This window comes from Rhinatrema bivittatum, chromosome 8 (genome assembly GCF_901001135.1).
Source record: "Rhinatrema bivittatum chromosome 8, aRhiBiv1.1, whole genome shotgun sequence".
In the NCBI taxonomy this organism is placed as follows: Eukaryota; Metazoa; Chordata; class Amphibia; order Gymnophiona; family Rhinatrematidae; genus Rhinatrema; species Rhinatrema bivittatum.
The window spans coordinates 154,794,741-154,817,685 of NC_042622.1; positions in this window are offsets into that span (position 1 = coordinate 154,794,741).

Sequence of the window (22,945 nt, forward strand, 5' to 3'; positions counted from 1 at the left end):
GAGAAAATTGGATGGAAATTGGTGGGTTCTCAATGTCGTCTTTATTTGGCAGTATCAATGTTTCCTATGACTAGGAAGATACATGGTCTCAACAACATGGAACACCTAGGAGAAGCTACTGCTATGAGTACCTTGTTATATTGTCACTTGTCAGAGGAAAGGATGGCACACAGGGAGGAGGTCTGGCTTGACACATCCAAGAGAAACTCATGTGGCAGATACTGTGCTGGAGCATAATTTGTTAGGCAGGAGATGAAAGGAGATGGCACTGTGCTGAACGCAGTACTGTATGGAGGCCAGTATGGCGCATCCAGGAAAAGCTTCTGCAAGCACCATGCTGGAATGTCACTTGTTAGGCAGAGAAGGAGAAGAGCACGGAGTACTCGGGAGAAGCTGTTGTAGTTGTGTGGTTATGAATGAATTACTTAGATTTTGTGAATGATATATTAACAATTAGTAAACTCAATGCCAATGTAACACCAATAGAGACTTGTTCAGAGAGTGCTGGAAACCCAAAGGATAAAGAAGATTACATTGAAATTCTCAGCTCAGTGTTTGGCGGTAATCAAAAAAGCAAACAGAATGTTGAAATTTTTCAGAAAGGCATGCAGTATAAAACTGAATATCATAATGCCTCTGTATGAGTTGGTGCAGTTTTGTAAGGACCTGGGAACCTTTTGGGGAAGGGGGGAGTCTTTTCCGAAGGGATAGACTATACCTTAACCATGGTGAAACCAGGCTGCTAGCGCCAGCTTTTAAAAAGGAGAGAGAACAGCTTTTAAACTAACTCAAAGGGGAAAGCTGACAGTCGCTCAACAGCACATGGTTTGGAGCAAGGTATCTTCGAAGGATATTAATGAAGCATTAGAGTTAGGGCATCCCAACAGAGAGGTTCCAATAATAAGAAAAGTAGTCCAAGTGCCTATAATTAAAAACTCACCTGAGCTAAAAGATTCCAGTTATCTCTGTCAACTGAAAAGCAGAATGTTAATATAAACAAAAAAAAAACCCTTGAAATGTTTGTATGTAATGCCAGAAGCCTGAGAAGTAAGATGGGAGAATTAGAGTGTATAGCAGTGAATGATGACATAGACTTAATTGGCATCTCAGAGACATGATGGAAAGAGCATAAACAGTGGGATAGTGCTATGTCAGGGTACAAATTATATCGCAATGATAGAGAGGAGCATCTTGGTGGTGGGATGGCGCTTTATGTCTGGGATGACATAGAAACCAACAGGATAAAAGATCCTGCATGAGACTAAATGCACAATCGAATATGAGTAGAAATCTCTTGCATGTTGGGGAAGAGTGTAGTGATAGGAGTATACTACCGTACACTTGGCCAAGATGGTGAGACGGACAGTGAAATGCTAAGAGAAATTAGGGAAGGTAACCAAATTGGTAGTGCAGTAATAATGGGAGATTTCAATTACCCCAATATTGACTGGGTAAGTGAAACATCAGGACATGCTAGATAAAGTTCCTGGATGGAATAAATGACAGTTTTATGGATCAATTGGTTCAGGAACCGACGAGAGAGGGAGCAATTTTATATCTAATTCTCAGTGGAGCGAAGGATTTGGTGAAAGAGGTAACTGTGATGGGGCCGCTTGGCTATAGTGATCCTAATTTGATGAAATTTGAATTAATGACTGGAAGGGGGACAGTAAATCCATGGCAGTAGCACTGAACTTTCAAAAGGGAAACTTTGATAAAATGAGAAAAATAGTTTAAAAAAAAAATGGAAAGGTGCAGCTACAAAGGTAAAAAGTGTGCAAGAGTGTTAAAAAAACAAAACAAAAACCATCCTAGAAGCACAGTCCATAGGTATTCCTTGCATTAAGAAGGTGGAAAGAAGGTCAAGTGATTGCCAGCATGGCTAAAAGGTGAGGCGAAAGAGGCTATTTTATCCAAAAGATCTTCATTCAAAAATTGGAAGAAGGATCCATGAGAAGAAATTAGGATTAAGTATATGCATTGGCAAGTTAAATGTAAGACATGGATAAGACAGGCTAAGAGAGAGTTTGAAAAGCTGGCCGTAGAGGCAAAAACTAACAATAAAAACTTAAAAAAATATATATCTGAAGCAGAAAGCCTGTGAGGGAGTTGGTAGGACCGTTAGATGATCGAGGGGTTAAAGGGACACTTAGGTAAGATAAGGTCATTGCTGAAAGATTAAATGATTTCTTTGCTTCGGTGATTACTGAGGAGGATGTTGGGGTGATACCCTTCCTGGAGACTGTTTTCATGGGTAATGATTCAGATGAGCTGAACCAAAACACAGTGAACCTGGAAGATGTGGTAGACCAGATTGACAAACTGAAGAGTAGTAAATCACCTGGATTCGATGGCATACACCCCAGGGTTCTGAAAGAACAAAAAATTGAAATTTCATACCTATTTTGGTTAATTTGTAACCTATCATTAAAGTCATCTGTTATACCTGAAGGTTAGAAGATGGCCAATGTAACCCCGATAATTAAAAAGGGCCCCAGGGGTGTTCCTGGAACCTATAGACTGGTGAGCCTGACTTCAGTGACGGGAAAAATCGTGGAAACTGTTATAAAGAATAAAATCACAAAACATTTAGATAGACTTGGTTTAATGGGACACAGCCAGCATGGATTTACCCAAGGGAAGTTTTCCTCACAAATGTCCTACATTTTTTTGAAGGGGTGAATCAACATGTGGTCGAAGGTGTGGTGTATTTGGATTTTCAGAAGGCATTTGACAAGTCCCACATGAGAGGCTTCTAAGTAAACTAAAAAGTCATGGGATAGGAGGCGATGTCCTTTTGTGGATTGTAAGCCGGTTAAAAGACAGGAAACAGAAAGTAGGATTAATTGGTCTGTTTCACAGTGGAAAAAGTAAACAGATCTGTACTTGGGCTGGTGCTTTTTAATATATTTATAAATGAACTGGAAAAAGGGTACGATGAGTGAGGTGATCAAATTTTCGGATAACACAAAATTATGCAGAGTAGTTAATGGATTGTGATAAATTGCAGGAAGACCTTGTGAGAGTGGAAGATTGAGCTTCCAAATGGCAGATCAAATTTAATGTGATCAAGTGCAAAGTGATGCATATAGGGAAAAATAACCTTTGCTGTAATTACACAACGTAAGGTTCTATCTTAGGAGTTACTATCCAGGAAAGAGATCTAGGTGTCGTAGTGGATAATGCATTGAAATCGTTGGCTCAGTATGCTGTGGCGATCAAAAAGCAAACCAAATGTTAGGAGTTATTAAGGGAATGGCAAATAAAACGGATGTCATAATGCCTCTGTATCGCTCCATGGTGAGACCACATATTGAATACTGTGTGCAGTTCTGGTCACCGCATCTCAAAAAAGATAGAGTTGCACTGGAGAAAGTGCAGAGAAGGTTGACCAAAATAATAAGTGGCATGGAACTGCTGCCCTATGAGGTAAGGCTAAGGAAGTTAGAGCTGTTCAGTTTGGAAAAGAGATGACTGAAGGGGGGATATGATAGAGGTCTACAAAATCATGAAAGGATTTGAACAAGTTAATGTAAATCGGTTACTCTCTCAGATAATAGAAGGACTAGGGGACATCATGAAGTTAGCAAATAGCTCATTTAAAACAAATCAAAGAAAATTCTCTCACTCAGCGCATAGTTAAGCTCTGGAATTCATCGCCAGAGGATGTGGGTACAGCAATTAGTGTAGCTGGATGTAAAAAAGGTTTGGATAAATTCCTAGAGGAAACATAAGCTGTTATTAATTATTAAGTAATAGTAGCTTGAGATGTATTAAATGTTTTGGTACTTGCCAGGTACATGTGACTTGGATTGGCCACTGTTGGACACAGGATACTGGCTTGATGGACCCTTGGTCTGACCCAGTATGGGAATTCTTATGATCTTACATTCTAGCTTCCCTATGAAGAAAAGCTAAACAGGTTAGGGCTCTTCAGCTTTAAGAACAGATGACTTGAGAGGGAATATGATAGAGGTTTATAAAATAGACAAAAGAAAGAATAGATAAATGAACGGTTATTTAGTCTTTCAAATAACCACTAGGACTACAGACATGTCAGGGGTTTGGGGAACCCACTTGGAGAGCGGCACAAGACTGCAAGGCAGGACTTCGGGACAAGACAAGGGCTGGTCTTCCACCTAGCCAGCCCCCTCCCTCACAGGTTGAGCCCTTGGGTTCTGGGAGCCGGAAGGTCTCTGTGGTGTCAGTACATAGTGAGTCCATGCAGGTTCAAACCAGACTGGGCATGGCTGGACAGGCACAGCTAGGCAGGCAAAGCTGGAAAGCAGGCTGGATGAGGCAAGACTGAAGGCTAGGCTTGGACAAAGCAGGCAGGACAAGACAAGGCTGGGCTGCGTACTGGGCAGGACTTGGAACTAGACAAGACACTGAGGCAAAGCATGGTAAGGACAGGACTCTGGTACAGGTAGGATGGACAGGATACTGGAACAGACGGGTCTGGCAGGGCACAATAAGACTTACCAGGACAAGACCAAATAAGACAGACTAGGGCAGGAGCTGGACAAGGCAGACATAACACCAAGAACATAGAAGCCCGACAGCAACAACAGACCCATAAACCACTAGGCAACAGGATGGCCTGGAGAGGCCACAAGGCAGGGTACTAGACAGTGGGCCCGAAAGCCTCAAGAGAGGATACAATGCAGAATAAGCTTGAAGGCCTCAAAGCAGGATACAAGGCAGAATAGGCCCAAAGAAACTCAAGGCAGGGCAAGGAGCAAGAAGGCCACAAATAAGACAAAAAGCAAGAAGACCCAAAGGCTACAAGGCAAGACAAGAGGGGCCAGGACATTGAGCCAAGAGTGGTACCATACGAAGGCAAGGATAAAATGGCAAGGCAGGGTTACAGAGGGCTGAGTCGGGTGTGATACGGGCAAAGAGGAGGAGCTTGACAAGACAGGAAGCTAAGCTTGCTAAAGGTCTTTGCTGGTGGGGAGGTGTCAGTGCAGGTGGTAGGGTAGGATGAGGCTGTGTAGCAGGTGAAATCATAACAGGACACTCATTGAAATTAATTGGAATTTCCTATATGCTGATTGACATTTCCTATATGCTGATGACATACAACTTTTGATCCCCATAAACAAATCAATTGAAGACACCTATAGAGAAACATCAGATCTTCTAATCTCTATCAAGCAACTCCTAAACTCCCTAAAACTCATTATCAACTTTGACAAAACTGAAATTATATTGATGGACAAAAAACAGAACCTAGCTCCACCACCTCTAATAATTCCTGACAAACACATGACAACTATAATCCCTACATCCCACTCCAGGAACCTCAGAGTCATCATAGACAAAGACATTCTAGCTTTTAAACACATGACAACTATAATCCCTACATCCCACTCCAGGAACCTCGGAGTCATCATAGACAAAGACATTCTAGCTTTTAAGAACCACATATCAAACAAAACCAAAGAAGGTTACCTCAGACTCCTAACCCTAAGACATTTAAAACCATTTCTCAACACTGATGATTTCAGAACAGTACTTCAAATACTTATCTTCTCCACCTTCGACTATTGTAACTCCCTTCTAATAGGTATACCCTTCTCATCCCTCAAACCACTGCAAGTACTTCAAAACTCTGCCGCTAGAGTCCTAACTGGAACAAAAAGAAATGACCATATTACGCCCATCTTATCGTCTCTACACTGGCTCCCTATCACTGCACGAATCATCTACAAATCCATGTCTATCATCCATAAAGTCCTTAACAATGATCATCAAGGACTTAAATCCCTTAACATATCTCTACAGAACCCCCTCAAGAAACCTACGTTCCAGCAATTCAAACCTCTTATCAGTCCCTACTGTCAAAGATGCTCACCTAACAACAACAAGAGAGAGAGCCTTCTCCATCGCCTCCCCTAATCTTTGGAACAATCTACCTGAAGACCTAAGATCTCAACACAATATAAAAACCTTCAAAAAAGACTTAAAAACTTTACTGTTTCGTAGATTCTTCTTGGATCCACAATCATCTACACAGACCAACTCTCAAATAAACTCATAACCTTAATTCTCAACATCTCTAACCTCACTCCACATTCAACCTCATATCTGCAGAGACTTACTTGGTTATTTTTATCATTATTGTTACTACAACATGTTTGTTGATATCTAATAACCTCTTTGTTAAAAATTTATTCCTTTGTAAACCGTTATGATGGCTTTCCGAATAACGGTATATAAAACTCTTCAAATAAATAAATAAATAAATAAAAAACGTATTTTTTTCAGTCAACTCACAATTAAGCTATGGAATTTGTTTCCGGAGGATGTAAGTAATATAAAAGGATCTAAATAGTTTGCACAAGTTTTGGAGGACAGATCCATTAAAAATGATCAGCCAGACAGAAGTTGGAGTTGCCTCTTACCCCTGGAACAGCAATAGAAAAAGGATCTGCATTTTAAGATGGTTACTTCCAAGCTGTCTGAGACAGCTGCTGAACTCAATGTATCAATGGTCTAACCCAACATTGCACTTCTTATGTTCTTACTAAATCAAAAACCCTCCAGAGAAATAAATGGGGACCCCCTACCCCACTTTCCACCGACCTTCAGTTCTCAAGAGTGAGAATCTGGGAGGAGGCTTGATTAGTGTGAAGAATGCTGCAGGCTCCTCTTGCTCCTTCCCAGTCAACCTCCCTATGCCTCCCAGTCCTATGCACTTTCGGGCAGGGCTCGGCTCCAACCAGCAGTCTATGCTCATGTCTGCACTAGAAAGGAGGAAACCAGGGAAATTATCATATTATTTTATTTATGGATCTTTATCTGCTAGGTGAATTGTCCATCAAAAATGACAGGATTTCATAGTTCAAATACTGTAATGGTTCTAATGAGTTGATTTAGGGGTAGGGAATATTAGAACGTAATAAATGTCCATACTAGTTCAGACTGAGGGGTAGATTTTAAAATAAGCGCATGTGGCCTACATGTACACGTGCTACTCGTTGCGTGCAATGTACGCCCGATTTTATAACAGGTGCACGCATGTTATAAAATCCAGGGTCGGTGCGTGCAAGGGAGTGCCGCGCTGCCTTCCCCTGTTACCTTGGAGCGGCCTCGGAGGGAACTTCCCTACCCCTCCACCCCACCTTCCCCTACCTCCCCCGCACTTCCCCGCCCTACCTTTGATGACTTTTTTTTAAATTTCAAAACTTACTTCAGCCCTGGGGCTGAAATAAGTTGTGCGCGCCGGCCGATTGCCAGCACGCAATCTCTGACACAGCAGCAAATGGCCCCGCCTCCACACCACCCCTTTTGTAAAGCCCCGGGGCTTTACGTGCGTCGCTGGGCCTTTTTAAAATAGGCCCGGAGGGTCCATCAAGCCCAGCATTTCATTTCCAACAATGGCCAATCAAGGTTTCAAGCACCTGGCAATTAATTACCCAAACAGTAAATAAATCCCATGTTACCAATGTGGGTAATAAGAAGTGGCTATTCCCTAAGTCAGCTTGGTTAATAGCAGTTTATGGGCTTCTCCAGGAACTTCTCCAAAACTTCTTGTAAACCCAGCTACACTAATTGCCTTACCCACATCCTCTGCTAATGAATTACAAAACTTAATTGTGTGTTGAGTGAAAAATAATTTTCTTCAATTTGTTTTAAATGTACTATGTGCTAACTTCATGGAGTGCCCCCTAGTCCTTGTATTATCTGAACAAGTAAAGAACTGAGTCCCATTTACCCGTTCTAGTCCTCATGATTTTATAAACCTCTATCATATCCCTCCTCAGCCATGTCTTCTCAAGCTGAACAGCCCTAACCTCTGTAGCCTTTTGTCATAGGGGAGCCGTTCCATCCCATTTATCATTTTGTTTGCCCTTCTCTGTACCTTTCCCAGTATAACTATATATTTTTTGAGATGCAGTGACCAGAATTGCACACAGTACTCAAGGTGCAATCTCACCATGGACCGATACAGAGGTATTATGACATTCTCCTTTTTATTCACCATTCCTTTCCTAATAATTCCTAACATTATTTGTTTTTTGACTGCTGCTGCACACTGAGCCAAGGACTTCAATGTATTGTCCACTATGGCACCTAGACCTTTTTCCTGGATGATAACTCCTAATATGGAACTTAACATCGTGTAACTACAGCATTGGTTTTTTTTCCCTATGTGCACTTGTCCACATTAAATTTAATCTGCTATTTGCATGCCCAGTTTTCCATACCCACAAGGTCCTCCTGCAATTTATCACAATCTGCCTATGATTTAACAACTCAGAATAATTTGTATGATCTGAAAATTTGATCACCTTGCTCGTTCCCTTTTCCAAATCATTTGTAAATATACTAAAAAGCACTGGCTCCAGTACAGAACCCTGAGGCACTCCACTGTTTACCTTTCTCCACTGAGAAAACTGATCATTTAACCCTACTCTCTGTTTCCTATCTTTTAACCAGTTTTCAATCCACAAAAGGATATCGCCTCCTATCCCATGATTTTAATTTTCTTAGGAGTCTGTCATGGGGGACATGTGTCAAGTGCCTTCTGAAAATCCATCCTGGCTGTGTCCCATTAAACGTTGTCAGTATCTATGTTCTGTGATTTTGTTCTTTAGTATAGTTTTCAAGATGTTTACTGGCACAGAAGTTAGACTCACCAGTCTATAGGATCCTGGATCACCCCTGATTCCTTTTTAAATATCAAGGTTACATTGGTCACTCTCCAGTCTTCAGGTATAATGGACAATTTTACCCAAAGTTTTCAAATTGCTAGTAATAGATCTGCATTTTCATTTTTTAGTTTTTTCAGTACCCTGGGGTGGTCTGGGTGATTTGCTACTCTTCAGTTTGTCAATCAGGTTCACTGTGATTTGGTTCAGTTCATCTGATTGGTCACCTTTGAAAACTGTTTCCGGAATAGGTATCTCCCCAGCATCCTTGGACAGAGATTGTGCATTATTCAATGCACAATCTCTGTCCAAGAAATCAATAATCCTCAACGACTATCTCCTTGATACCAAACCAGATATATGTGCCATAACGGAAACATGGCTCAAACCCACGGACACAGCAATTACAAACCAACTTCCCACATCAAACTACGACATCTTCTCCATCCCCCGACTGAAAAAAAGAGGAGGAGGACTCCTATTTGCATCAAAAAAAGACCTCGGGTTCATCCAGCACCCATACATCTCAGACTCTAAACTAGAAATGGGTCTCTTCACCTCGGAACAACTACAAATCCTACTCGTCTACGCCCCTCCGGGCCTCCTTGAGACAGACCCCTCCCCCTTAGTAGAGGAAATCACAACCCTCATCAAACTGGACGCTCCAGCAATTATCCTAGGAGATTTTAATCTGCATGTGGACAACCCTACCCTATCATCCAGCTGTGAATCCTTTCTCTCAGCCCTCTCAGCCCTGGGGTTCAAACAAATAGTTAGCAAACCCACACACAAAGCAGGCCACACGCTGGATCTTATCTTTATTAACCCAGGCATCAAACATTCTTCACGCCTCAAAAGCAAGAAGGTCCCTTGGTCTGATCACTCACTTATCTCAACCTCATTCTCATTGAAAAAACCCTCCTCCTCCATAGGGCCCTCACCATCTTTCCCATACAGAAGATCCTGCTCTACAGAAGACCTCAGCTCCCACCTAGCCTCTCAACTTCCATCCATTGATCTCTCAAACCCGAACACAGCTCTCCGCTCTTGGAAAGCCATCACAGACTCCATAGCCGACAAGCTATGTCCGCTTACAACCAAAAAATCACTCCCAAACGCCTCCAAAAGACAACCATGGTTCACGGAAGAACTAAGAAAGCTAAAACAAAATCTAAGACAGAAAGAGAGCGACTGGCGCAAATCCCCAAGCACCAATACACGATCCATCTACAAAGCCACCCTCCATCAATACAAGTCAACTACCTCTAAATCCAAAAGGGACTACTATGCATCCAAGATTCACCACTTAATCTTCGACGCAAAAGCCCTCTTCGCCTATGTCTCCAATCTCACCCAAATCAACCCACAGGAGATTCCCAACAACCTAGCACAATCCAAAGCTGAAGAACTTGCTCTTCATTTTTACAACAAAGTCAACAGCCTTCTAACTCATCTGCCTTCTAATCCCACCGACCCTGCTCTTTACCAGTCTCTTCAACAGTCATCCCTCAACAACAATGGTCTGGAAACACTTGAACCCATCTCTATCTTAGAGATACAAACTCTTATAAGAAGAATGAAACCTTCCTCCCATCCTTTAGATACTATCCCCACCAAACTGCTCCTGGCCATCCCTGACTCCATCGCTAAAACATTGTCGGACATCATAAACTGCTCACTCTCCCAAGGACTTTATCCTGACGACCTCAAATTGGCCTCTATCAAACCTCTACTTAAGAAACCCAATTTGGATCCTAAAGACCCCAACAACTTCCGTCCTATCGCCAATCTCCCATTCATAGCCAAGATTCTAGAAAAAGTTGTCAATACTCAACTCTCCGAATACATTGAAGAAAACAAAATCCTATTCCAATCACAATACGGATTTCGCAAATCACTGAACACAGAATCCCTCCTCATCTCCATGTCGGACTTCATATTAATGGGCCTTGACAAAGGTCAATCCTTCCTCTTAATTCTACTGGACCTATCAGCTGCCTTTGATACGGTCAATCATTCCATTCTCACTTCCATTCTGGCTTCTATAGGTATCTCAGGCACCGCACTCTCATGGTTTAAATCTTTTCTATCCAACAGAGGCTTCAAGGTTAAGATACAGAACAAAGAATCTTCAAGAATGGACGCATCCATAGGAGTCCCTCAGGGCTCCTCACTGTCACCTACACTCTTTAACATTTATCTTTTACCAATCTGCCAACTCCTCTCCAACCTTAACCTCAAACATTTCCTCTACGCCGACGACATCCAGATCGTGATACCCATTAAAGAATCTTACACAAAAACACTGGTTCACTGGGAAAATTGTCTCTTCGAAATTAAACATCTCCTGTCTAACCTAAACCTAGTTTTAAACTCCTCTAAAACAGAACTGCTACTCATCTCCCCAGATAACTTTTCCATATCTAATCCTCCAACTATCCCAACTACTACACAGGTGAGAGATCTAGGAGTATTAATTGATAACCGGATGAACCTCAAAGCTTCCATCAACAGAACCACCAAGGACTGTTTCCACAAACTCCAAGTTCTAAAAAGAATTAGACCACTCTTCCACACTCAGGATTTCAGAACCATTCTACAAGCTATCATTTTTTCTAAGATCGATTACTGTAACTCTATCCTTCTGGGCCTTCCTTCCTCCTACACTAAACCCCTTCAGATGTTACAAAACGCTGCGGCAAGATTACTGACAAATTCCAGAAGGAGGGATCATATATCTCCAATCCTAAAAGATCTCCACTGGTTGCCTGTTCACTTTAGAATCCTCTACAAATCTCTTTCCATAATATACAAAACCATCCATCAACACACCCCACTCGACTTACAAGTCCCATTCCAAATTTATAACTCCTCCAGACCAACAAGAGACGCACTCAGAGGATCTCTTCAAGTGCCCCCAGCCAAAACTACCAGACACATTACCTTGAGAGATCGGGCCTTTTCAACAGCCGGCCCCCTTCTGTGGAACTCCTAAGACCTAAGACAGGAGCCCAGCCTCCCAACCTTCAGGAAGAGACTTAAGACCTGGCTATTTAAAAAAGCGTTCCCGGACACCGATTAATTCTATTCAGCCAGATCTACCACTTCCACATGTAAAAATGTTATTACTAATGTAAATACCTATACCTAATTCTCTCCCTTTTCTTCTCTTCTCCCAGTTCTATTACCTTGTTATTTGTAACTGCTTCCTTCTACACTAATAGGTTATTCAACTGTTCATTGTACACCCCTGTTATATGTAAACCGGCATGATGTGTTTGCAACATGAATGCCGGTATATAAAAATTTTAAATAAATAAATAAATAAATAAATCCTCATTAGTAAACAGAGAAGCAACGGATTAATTTAGTCTTTCTGCAATGGCCTTATCTTTCCTAAGTGCCCTGTAACCCCCTCGATTATCTAATGGTTCAATCAACTCCCTCACAAGCTTCCTGCTTTGGATATATTTTTAAAAGGTTTTATTAGGAGTTTTTGCCTCTGTGGCCAGCATCTTTTCAAATTCTCTCTTAGCCTGCCTTATCAATGTTTTACATTTAATTTGCTAATGCTTCTATTTGATTCAGATGGATCCTTCTTCCAATTTTTGAAAGAAGTTCTTTTGGCTAAAATAGCCTCTTTCACCTCGCATTTTAACCATGCCGGCAGTCATTTGCCTTCCTTCCACCTTTTTTAATATTTGGAATATATCTGAACTGGGCTCCAAAGATGGTATTTTTAACAATGTCCACGCCTGTTGTACACTCTTAATCTTTGTAGCTGCACCTTTTAGTTTTTTTTCTAAGTATTTTCATTTTATCAAAATCTCCCTTTTGAAAGTTTAGTGCTAGAGCTGTAGATTTACCACTTCCAGTCATTAAGTCAGATTTGATCATGTTATTATCACTGTTGCCAAATGGCCCCAATATCATTACCTCTCGAACCAGATCCTGTATTCCACTAAGAATTAGATTTAAAATGGCTCCCCTTCTTATCAGTTCCTGTTCCATGAAGCAGTTATTTATTCCATCAAGAAACTTTACCTTCCTAACATGTCCTGATGTTACATTTACCCAGTCCATATTGGGGTAATTGAAATCTCCCATTATTCTTGTGCTACCAAATTTGTCAGCTTCTCTAATTTTTCTTAGCATTTCATTGTCTGCCTGATCATTTTGGCTAGATGGACAGTAATATATCCCCTTTACTATACATATTGCATTTCTACCCATACAGATTCTACTGTGCATTTATTTTCCTGCGGAATCTGTATCCTGTTGGAATCTATGCCATCCTGAACATAAAGTGCCCCCACCAAGTTGATCTACTCTTTCATTGTGATATAATTTGTCCCTTGGTATCACAGTGTCCCATTGGTTATCCTCCTTCCACCAGGTCTCTGTGATGCCAATTATGTCTACCTCTTATTCAGGGTTATACACTCTAACTCTCACATCTTGCTTCTTAGGCTTCAAGCATTGGCATACAGACATTTCAAAGTATGTTTTTGGTTTTGTATTAACAACCTGCTAATCAGATGATAGGAATAATTTGGAATATTTTAACTCAGGTGGTTCTTTACTTATAGGCACATGGACTACTTTTGCTTGTATTGAAATCTCTATGTTGGGTTGCCTTAACTCTCCTGTTTCATTAGTAACTTTTGAAGATACCTCCCTCTGAACCATGCACTGCTGAGTGACTGTTGGCTTTCCCCTTCTAGTTTAAAAGCTGCTCTATGTCCTTTTTTAAAGGTTAGTGCCAGCAGCCTGGTTCTACCCTGGTTCATGTGGACTTGTTCTTTCAGAAAAGATTCCCCTATTCCCAGAAGGTTTCCCAGTTCCTTACAAAACTGAAACCCTCTTCTCTGCACCATCGTCTCATCCACGCATTGAGACTCCAGAGCCCTGCCTGCATGTGGAACAAGGAGCAGTTTAGCGAATGATACTCTGAAAGTTTTGGATTTAAACTTTCTACCTAAAAGCCTACATTTTGCTTTCAGAACCTTCCACATTGACCTATGTCGTTAGTGCCCACATATACTATGACAGCCGGCTCCTCCCCAGCATTATCTAAAATGACATGTGAGGTCCGCCACCTTTGCACCACATCCACCAACCATTCCTAACAATCAACTCACTAACTATGATGGCCGCCCTAAATCTTACCCCCTGGGCTGTAGCCCTGGGAGACTTGTCCTCAGTGTGAGTTACATAAGACCTGTACAACTACAAACATTCTTCAGGGGTGTATATGAGCAAAAAAGGGGGAAGGTGTGTGTGTGTGTGTGTGTGTGTGTGTGTGTGTGTGTGTGTGTGTGTGTGTGTGTGCACGTATTTAAGAGAGTGTGAGTGTATTTTCTCACTCGCTGTCCTCTCCCAGCACCACCATCCACTCCCCCTTACTCCTCTCTCTACTCCATCCATTTTCCCTAACTCTTCACTCTTCCCTCAACCCACCTGGTCCCTCTTACTCTTCTCTGTCCTTACCCTGACTCTCCTACCCCACCCTGCACTCAGTCCCCTTATCTGCTTCTCACTCCCTTTTCACTTTTCTCCCCAGCTGGGGCAGGGGCATTGGCATAAGAGGCAAATGAACAGGGTGGTGCAGCGTTGGCAGAAGGGCCAAGACAGGCCAAGAGGCAAAACTTAATACAACTTTTTCAGTATATTCAAAGCAAAGAGTCTTTGCAGGACTTATTTGCACTGCTAGATGACTGAGAGGTTAAAGGGAGTGCTTAGGGAAGACAAGGTGACAGTTGAAAAACTGACCTCTTCTGCCTTTACTGACGTACCTGCACAGGAAATATTCTCAGATGGTGGTGATACTGAGCAACTAGAACAAATATCTGTGATAATGGATGATATAATAGATACAATTACTAGAACAGGATGGTATCCATCCAAGAGTCCTAAAAGAACTCAAACATGAAATTGTAAACCTGTTACTAATAATCTGTAAACTACAGGGGCGGATTGGCCTATCGGGGGATTGGGCATCCCCCAGTGGGCCGATCGCTCCAGTCACATGGTCTGCCGTGCGTGGCCGTGACAGAGCCGCGCTCGGCAGACCATGTGATGTGTCCTGGGCGGCGAATACCCGGGCTGGTCCGACCTCGTGAGTCCGCCGCTGGTAAACTACCATTTAAAACAGCCACAATATCTGAAGACTGGAGTGTGGCCAATGTGATGCTGATTTTTAAAAACAGGCTCTAGACATGATTTGAGAAACTAGAGACGGGTGAGTTTGATGTTGATGCTGGGCAAAATGGTAGAAGCTATTCTTAAAAACAAAATTACTGACCATAGAGAGAAACATGGCTAAATGAGGAAGAGTCAACATGCTTTTGGCAAAGGAAAGTCCTGCCTTGCAAATCCATTCTATATATTTTTTGAAGTGTAAATAAATATGTAGATAAAGATGAGCAGCTGATACCGTGTTTGGGTTTTCAGAAGGCATTTGACCAAGTCCCCATGACAGATTCCTCAGGAAATTAAAAAGTCGTGGGATGGGAGGCAGTGTCCTATTGTGGCTTGGTAACCGGATAAAAGACAGGAAAAAGAAAGTAGGACTAAATGTCAGTTTTCCAAATGAATAAAGGTCATTAGTGGAGTACCACAGGGATCAGTACCGGGGTCTGTGCTATTTAACATTCATAAATGATCTGGAAAAGGGAGCAATGAATAAGGTAATCAAATTTGCACTTGACACAAAATTATTCAAAATTAAAAATAGCTATGGAGATTGTGTAAAAAGTTTAGTTTGCAGGACTGTTTTTCTATGTTGCTAGATGTGCATCAGTGTAAAATGTATATCTGGCATTTTTCTTTGTCAATAAATAGTTTTAAACTAAAAATGGCTATGAATAGCAAGGAACTACGGAAGGACCTTCTGAGACTAGACTGGGCATCTGAATGACAGATGACATTGAATGTGGAAAAGTGAAAGGAATGCATATGGGGAAAAATAATCCTAACTAGACATATACAATGCTGGGTTCCGTATTGAGTCACCAACCAGAAAAAGGACCTCGAAGTCCTTGTGAGCAGTACATTGAAATACTCAGCTCAGTGTGTGGCAACTGTAAAAAAAAAGCAAATAGGAAAGATACAAAAAGGAAGAGAGGATAAAATGGAAGATATATTGCCTCTGTATCGATGCTTGGTGCAACAGTACCTTGAGTATTGCATGCAGTTTTGGTCAGCCCATTTCAAAATGATACAGTGGAACTAGAAAAGGTGCAGAGGAGGACAATGAAAATATGAAAGGAGATGGAATAGCTCCCCTAAAATGAGAAGTTACACAGCTCTTCAGTTTGGAAATGAGATGGCTAAGAAGGTACATGATAGAAGTTTATAAAATCCTTAGAGAGGTGGAACAGGTAAATAAAGGATGATTATTTGCCCTTTGAAGTAACACTAAATCAAGGGACACGCCATGAAACTAACAGTGGAAGTACTTTTTTTTTTCATTTTTCATTTATGCTTTTCAAAAATTTATAACAAATTATTATAGTATACAGATATTTTGCAATGCTATATAACAAATGTTTTATCATATGGTCTCTCGACCGTCTCTCTTTCTACAGGAAATTCAGGGAGAGCTAATATCAGTGAGCGGATAAGCAAGGAAAAGGGGGATCATATAGATCCCATGTATCATTGGTAAACAGAGATTACAACTAGTTACATTACGATTTACCTAGCCATTTTCTATGGTCACTAGGGTGTGGGAGTCCAAGAATACCTGGAGCTGTGAACCCTCAAAGAAAATATATTTATACTCTAAGTATATTTCGCATCTACAAGGAAATTTCAGCAGGAATCTAGCTCCTATAGCCTCAACTTCTGGTCTCAATCTCGGGAAATTCTTCCTCCTAATTTGCATAGTTCTTGCCAAGTCTGGGTAAATCCATACTTTTTGTCCATAATATTTATCCAAACGATGTCTGAGAAAAAGACGTAAAACTGTATCTCGTTCTGATGGGAATGCAAATGTAACAAACCTTGTTGCTCTTGTCAATATCTCAGTATCTATTGTTGTTTCTAGTATCTCAGTCAAATTCAATGAACTTTCTGGCATCTCATTTCCTTCTTGAGTATCAAGCCTAGGTCTTGAAGGTAAATAATACACCTTAGCAAAAGCGGGTAATGATTCCAAAGGCATTTTCAAGATCTGTAGCAAATATTCTTTAAACATTTCCTTTGCTGAGGAAAATTCAGAACCCGCAAATTAAGATATTTCAAGTTTTCCATGAATTCCAATTTTTTCTCATTTAATAGGTCTTTGCAAATCTTTGTTGAAATATTTCTACTTTTTCTAGGCATTTTTCACATTCTTCCATATTAGTTTTATTTGTTGAAATTGAATTCTCCAGATCTGAAAAATGCTGTTGGAAATTCAATGTAGAATGAGTCAAGTTCACAATCGCCGCTTCCAAAGATTTAATTGCTGACCATAGTGAGCTGAGAGTGATCTCCGCCGGCTTCTGTGGCAAAATTAACTCCACCTCTGGCCTGGACTCCCCTTCTCCCCCCACAGCCTGGTCTCCTCTCCTTTCCAAAGGTAATCAAAATAAATCTCCAGAACACCTAGTTATCTCGGGAGGCTCCTCCGTGTCCCATTGGACTTACTTGTTGTGGCGGGTAGGGAGTGCTAGGAGCACTGGGGCTCAATGATATTACCTTGGCCAGCAGTGCTATCTCCCGCTCCGATCCGGGCTCCACAGCAGCCCTCTCCGGCGTCATTCCAACTGTTGACTGAAAGAAGGAGGAAATCCATGGCTGTGCTGTTGTAGGCAAGGGAGATGAGGTAGATATCTCCCCTACCTTAGCCTTCCTCTTTGTATGTGGCATAGTCTTTTAGAAAACTCAAGGCAAATCGTATATTAGGTATCGGAGGTCAGAGTGCTCCTTCTCAGCGTGTGTCTCTGACGGCGGCCATCTTATCTCTCTCGCAGGAAGTACTTTTTTACTCTGCACAGTCAAGCTGTGGAATCTGTTGCCAGAAGATGTGATTGAGGTGGCTTGCTTAGTGGGGTTTAAAAGAGGTTTGGACCAGTTCCTGGAAGAAATGTTCATAAAACATTTTTAGCTAGGTAGACTAAGAAAAGCTATTGCTGTCCCTGGGAGTGGGTAACAAGAAACAGATCTACTTTATGGGATCTGCTGAGTTCTTGTGCCTGGCTTGCCCATTGCAAAGAGACAGGATACTGAGCTTGATGGACCTTGGTCTGACCCACCATGACATTTCTGATGTGGTTAGATCCACTTGCCCTTACTGGCAACAGTGGGATGTGGCAATGAGCAGTGGAGGTGGCTACTTCCAGGCCACATCAGCTGTGAGTCTGCAGTGGTGTCAAGTGAGTCTGCCAGCCCTGGTTATGGCAGAAAAACAGGCTTGCTCCAGAGGAAGTAGGAGAGTTGGTGGGAAATGTGGAAAAGGTGTAAGAGAGGTTGGCACTACTTTGGGCTGTTTCAGTGTGAGCTGTGCTAAGGGGTCAGTAGTATTGGGCCAGATGTTGCATCTTTCCAATTAATCAGAAACTCCAGAGTTGGCACACCACTCTCCTTTTCCAGAACTGCAACAGAGGAGATTGTGGATCCTGTGGCAGACCTTGGCTGGGATGTGCAACAGTTAGGCTGTGTGCCCTGGAGAGGGCAGTGTTGGCTAGCATTTTAATGTTAACTAGCCAAAAAAAAAAACAGTAACAGCACTGAAAATTTCAGAGTCCTCATAATGAGAAATCATTTAATTCCTTTTAGTTCATCCATATGGTAAGTTGAACCACTCTTGCAATGGAGAATCAAAGTGAATTATAAGGTACTGCTGTATGGATCATGATCACAGCCCTCCTAAAGGTATTGCACTGGTAGTTATAAAGTATGAATACAGCATGGACGGCTGAAAAGCAGATCTTCATCTAAAGTAAATTCTATGCAAATACCATACTGATGCATATAAGGCATTAGTACATTTTCAATAAGGTACCTAAAAGATAATGTATGCACAGACTTTTCAGCCTGGATAAACCGACCTGATCTTTATACACAGCCTACCTGCATAGTTTATGTTGGAAGATGAGTTATGCGGATACAAAGTACACATGAAATTTGTCATCTCTAATGAGGAACTAGAATAACATACATTGACTACATGTATATGTAACCCATCTTAGGGTCACTAAATGCTTCTAGAAGGTTTCTGGAGGGTTCCTGCTCTTCAAGGTTAGAGAGAGTTTAGTGAGAGGTCAAAGGGGATGAAAAGAACTGGTGCTGGAAAGGGTGAGGTGATTTAGGAATGAACAAAGGGGGATGAGAGTCTATATAAGATGCTCCCTGGCATCTGTTAGGGGGTGTTTTGTGGGGCCTGAGAGGGGACAGGGCTTACGAGGTCTCCATAGGTTTCTGAAGCAAAGAACAGGAAAGATTCTAAGCTGAAGAACCAGGTTTTTGGTGGCCTGCTAGAGGGAGGACACACTGTCAACAAAAAAGGTAACTCTTTTTCTCCTATGACAAGCAGGATGGTAGTCTTCACATGTGGGTGACATCATCCCACGGAGTCCGGCACAGAAAACTTGTCAACGTTTCTAGAAGCTTTGACCAGCATGCCACTATCTGCGCATCCACACGAGGTCCCCTTTCAGTCTCTCTTCCCGTACCTAGACGACTGGTTGCTCAAGAGCGATTCCCGCACAGGAGCGCTGAGTGCTTTAGCCCTGATAGTGCGAGCTCTACAATCTTTGGGGTTTGTGATCAACTACCCAAAGTCACACCTTTGCCCATCTCCCCAGCTGGACTTTATAGGAGCCAGGCTGGACACGGTGCAAGCAAAGGCGTTTTTGCCCCGCGAATAGGCTCTTGCCCTTGCTTCATTGGCAGCCTTCAACCGCAACAGCCAGCATGTGACTTCCCACCTTCTGCTCCGTTTGTTGGGCCATATGGTGGCTTCTGTCCACGTTACCCCTCTTGCCCACTTATGCATGCGAAGGGCACAATGGACCTTGCAGTTGCAGTGGCAACAGGCTCCCAGAACCTCGAGACTTATCTCTCAGTCATGGAACCTCTGAGTGCATCTCTGACCTAGTGGGAAAACCACTCCAACTTGGAATGGGGAATTCCCTTCCAGGCTGTCCTGCCTCAAGTGGTCCACTCCTTACCACTGACGCCTCTCCTCAGGGCTGGGGTGCCCATGTGGTTGGCCTCCACACCCAGGGTCTCCAGACTGCTCATGAAACCCGCTGTCAAATAAATGTTTTAGAGCTTCAGGAGATCTGTTACGCCCTCTGGGCATTCAGGGACCGGTTGTCGCACAAGGAAGTCCTGATCCAGACTGACAACCAAGTTGCAAAATACTATATCAACAAACAGGGAGGTACAGAATCGTTCCTCCTTTGTCATGAGGCAGTGCAGGTGTGGGCCTTGGTCCTGTCGAATGGATGTTGTTGCATGCGGCGTACCTGCCTGGGACTCTGAACGTACTGGTGGACCAACTGAGCTGCTCCTTTTAGCCACACAAATGGTCCCTCAATCCAGAGGTCGCAGCCAGACTTTTTCTTTGGTGGGGTACCCCAGATTGGGACCTCTTCACCTCCCCGTACAACTACAAGGTGAGCAGTTTCTGTTCCCTATTGCTGGGGGTGGAGGTGGGGGGGGGGGGGGGGTTGGATGTCTGGCCTGCGATGCCTTCTCCCTTCACTGGGGGAGAGGTCTGCGGTATGTGTACCCTCTCCCGCTCCTCTTGAAGACCCTACTGAAGCTTCAGCAGGACAGGGGGACCATGATCCTAGTGGCACCTTTTTGGCCCCGATTAGGTCTGGTTCCCTCTCCTTTGGGATCTGTCAATCTGGGCCCCCATCCAGCTGCGGACCACGTCCGATCTGATAACTCAGACTAGGGTACCCTGCGCCATCTGAACCTCCAGGCGTTGGCCTTGACGGCATGGATGTTGAGCACTTAGTTCTTCAGCCCCTGGCCCTCTCAGACAATGTCTCCCATGTGCTGATGGCTTCTAGAAAGCCTTCCACCAGGAAGTCTTACAGCTTAAAATGGAGAAGATTCTCCACCTGGTATGTGGGACATGACTTGGATCCATTCACATGTCCCCTTCCCAATCTGATAGACTACTTGTGGCACCTTTCCGAGTCTGGGCTTCAAATCAGCTTGGTCGGTTCATCTTAGTGCTATTAGTGTGTACCATCGAGGTGTCGCTGGCACACCCATATCGGTGCAGCCTTTACTAGGTCGCTTTATGAGGGGCCTGCTCCAGTTGAAGCCCCCTCTCTACCTCCTGTTGCATCCTGGAACCTCAACATTGTCCTGGCATGACTCATATGTGTCCTCCCTTCGAGCTGTTGCCTTCCTGTGGCCCAAAGTTCCTCACCTGGAAAGTTATATTCCTAGTGGTGATCACTTCGGCTCATAGGGTCAGTGGGCTTCAGGCCTTGGTTATGTACCTGCCGTACACAAAGTTTTTTCATGATTGGGTGGTCTTGCGTACACACCCTAAGTTCTTGCCTAAGGTAGTGACTGATTTCCACATCAATCAGTCCATTGTTTTACCCACCTTCTTTACCAGGCCTCATTCCAACCAGGGGAACGGGCTTTTCATACTTTGGACTGCAAGAGGGCCTTGACATTCTATTTAGATTGCACAGCCAGTCCACTCAGCTCTTTGGGTCCTTTGACACAAATAGGCGGTGAGTAAACAGACTTTATCCAACTGGCTGGCGGATTGCATCTCCTTCTGTTATGCGCAAGCAGGCCTTCAGTTGGCAGGCTGCATCAAAGCTCACTCTGTTTGGGCCATGGAAACGTCGGTGGCTCATCTGCGAGCAGTCTCTGTCATCAAAATTTGCCATGCCACAAAGTAGAGTTCTCAGCACACCTTTGTGACTCACTATTGCTTAGACAAAGATGAGCGACAGGACAGTGCCTTTGGTCAGTCCGTCCTGCGCAATCTTTCCCAGACCTGAACTCAACTCTTCCTGCCTAGTACCCCTGGTTGGAGCCAGGCAGTCTCCTGCCGACTAACAGAGCCGCAGTTATTGTTGTGTCTGTTGGCATCTTGTTTGGCACCTGTTGGTCTCACCTGTTAACGGAGACAGCCTGGAGCTTGGTATTCACCCTCATGTGAGGACTACCATCCTGCTTGCCCTAGGATAAAGCTTATCTGTAACAGATGTTCTCCTAAGACAGCAGGATGTTAGTCCTCAGGAGTCCCACCTGCCTCCCCATGGAGTTGGGTTCTCCTTTCGGTTTGTTTTATTTTTCGCTCATATTTTATGAATGTTACAAGACTGAAGGGGGACCTTGCATGGACGTGCGGATAGTGGCATGTGGGGCATGCTCAGTGTGCTGGTCAAAGCTTCTAGAAACTTTGACAAAAGTTTTCTGTGCCGGGCTCCATCGGATGATGCCACCCCACATTTGAGGACTAACATCCTGCTGTCCTAGGAGAACACCTGTTACAGGTAAGCAACAGCATTGCCTGGGACAGTTCCAGTAAAAGAACTTTCTGAGAATGATGCTACCCGAAGGCCGTGGGGTTAGAGAGAGGGTGAGTAAGATTCCTGCTACTCAGAGAAGAGTGAAATATTATTTAATTTATTTCATTTTTGTGGACTGTATCCAGTTAATCCATTAAAGATTCTACTGTTGTTTCCTGCTGTCTTGTCATTTGGATTTATAAATAAAGTTCAATTTTTTTTTTGGAACCAACTAACGGTGTGGACCTTGGACTTTGTTGCATTGTAAGTCTTCCCTTGGGCTTTCCAGAGGCAGTCTGCTCCCCACTTGGCAATCCCTGGTGGACTTTTGATGTTCCTGGGACTGCAGCAATGTAACTCACCACCTCTTCAGCCTCCGAAGATGACCCCGAGGAAAAGGGGGTTAGATAAGTGGTGCCCAAACAGGGGACCCAAAGGGAAGTGAAAAAACTGAGTCCATACCTGGTTCCAAGGTTGATTTAAAGGATTGCTAGATTTTGCCTGTTTTCACTATTTTTCTGCTTTTTGGATGCTTCCTGCAAATTTTTCAAGATGGCCACCGTTTCTCTGCAGACAGCCTGTCTAACTTCACACGTGAATGCAGCATGCCTCGTAACTGTCAACCACTGGAATTAGGAGGAGGACCTTAGTATATGTGCAGGAAATGGCCCAACCAACTTTCTTATGTGCCATAAAAGAGCGTGCAGGGAGTGCCTGAGAGCTGGTGCTATCTTGGATTTGCATTGAGAACTTGGAGCAGAGTTAGTCTGTGTTGTACAGGGCTAATTTGAACAAAAAAAC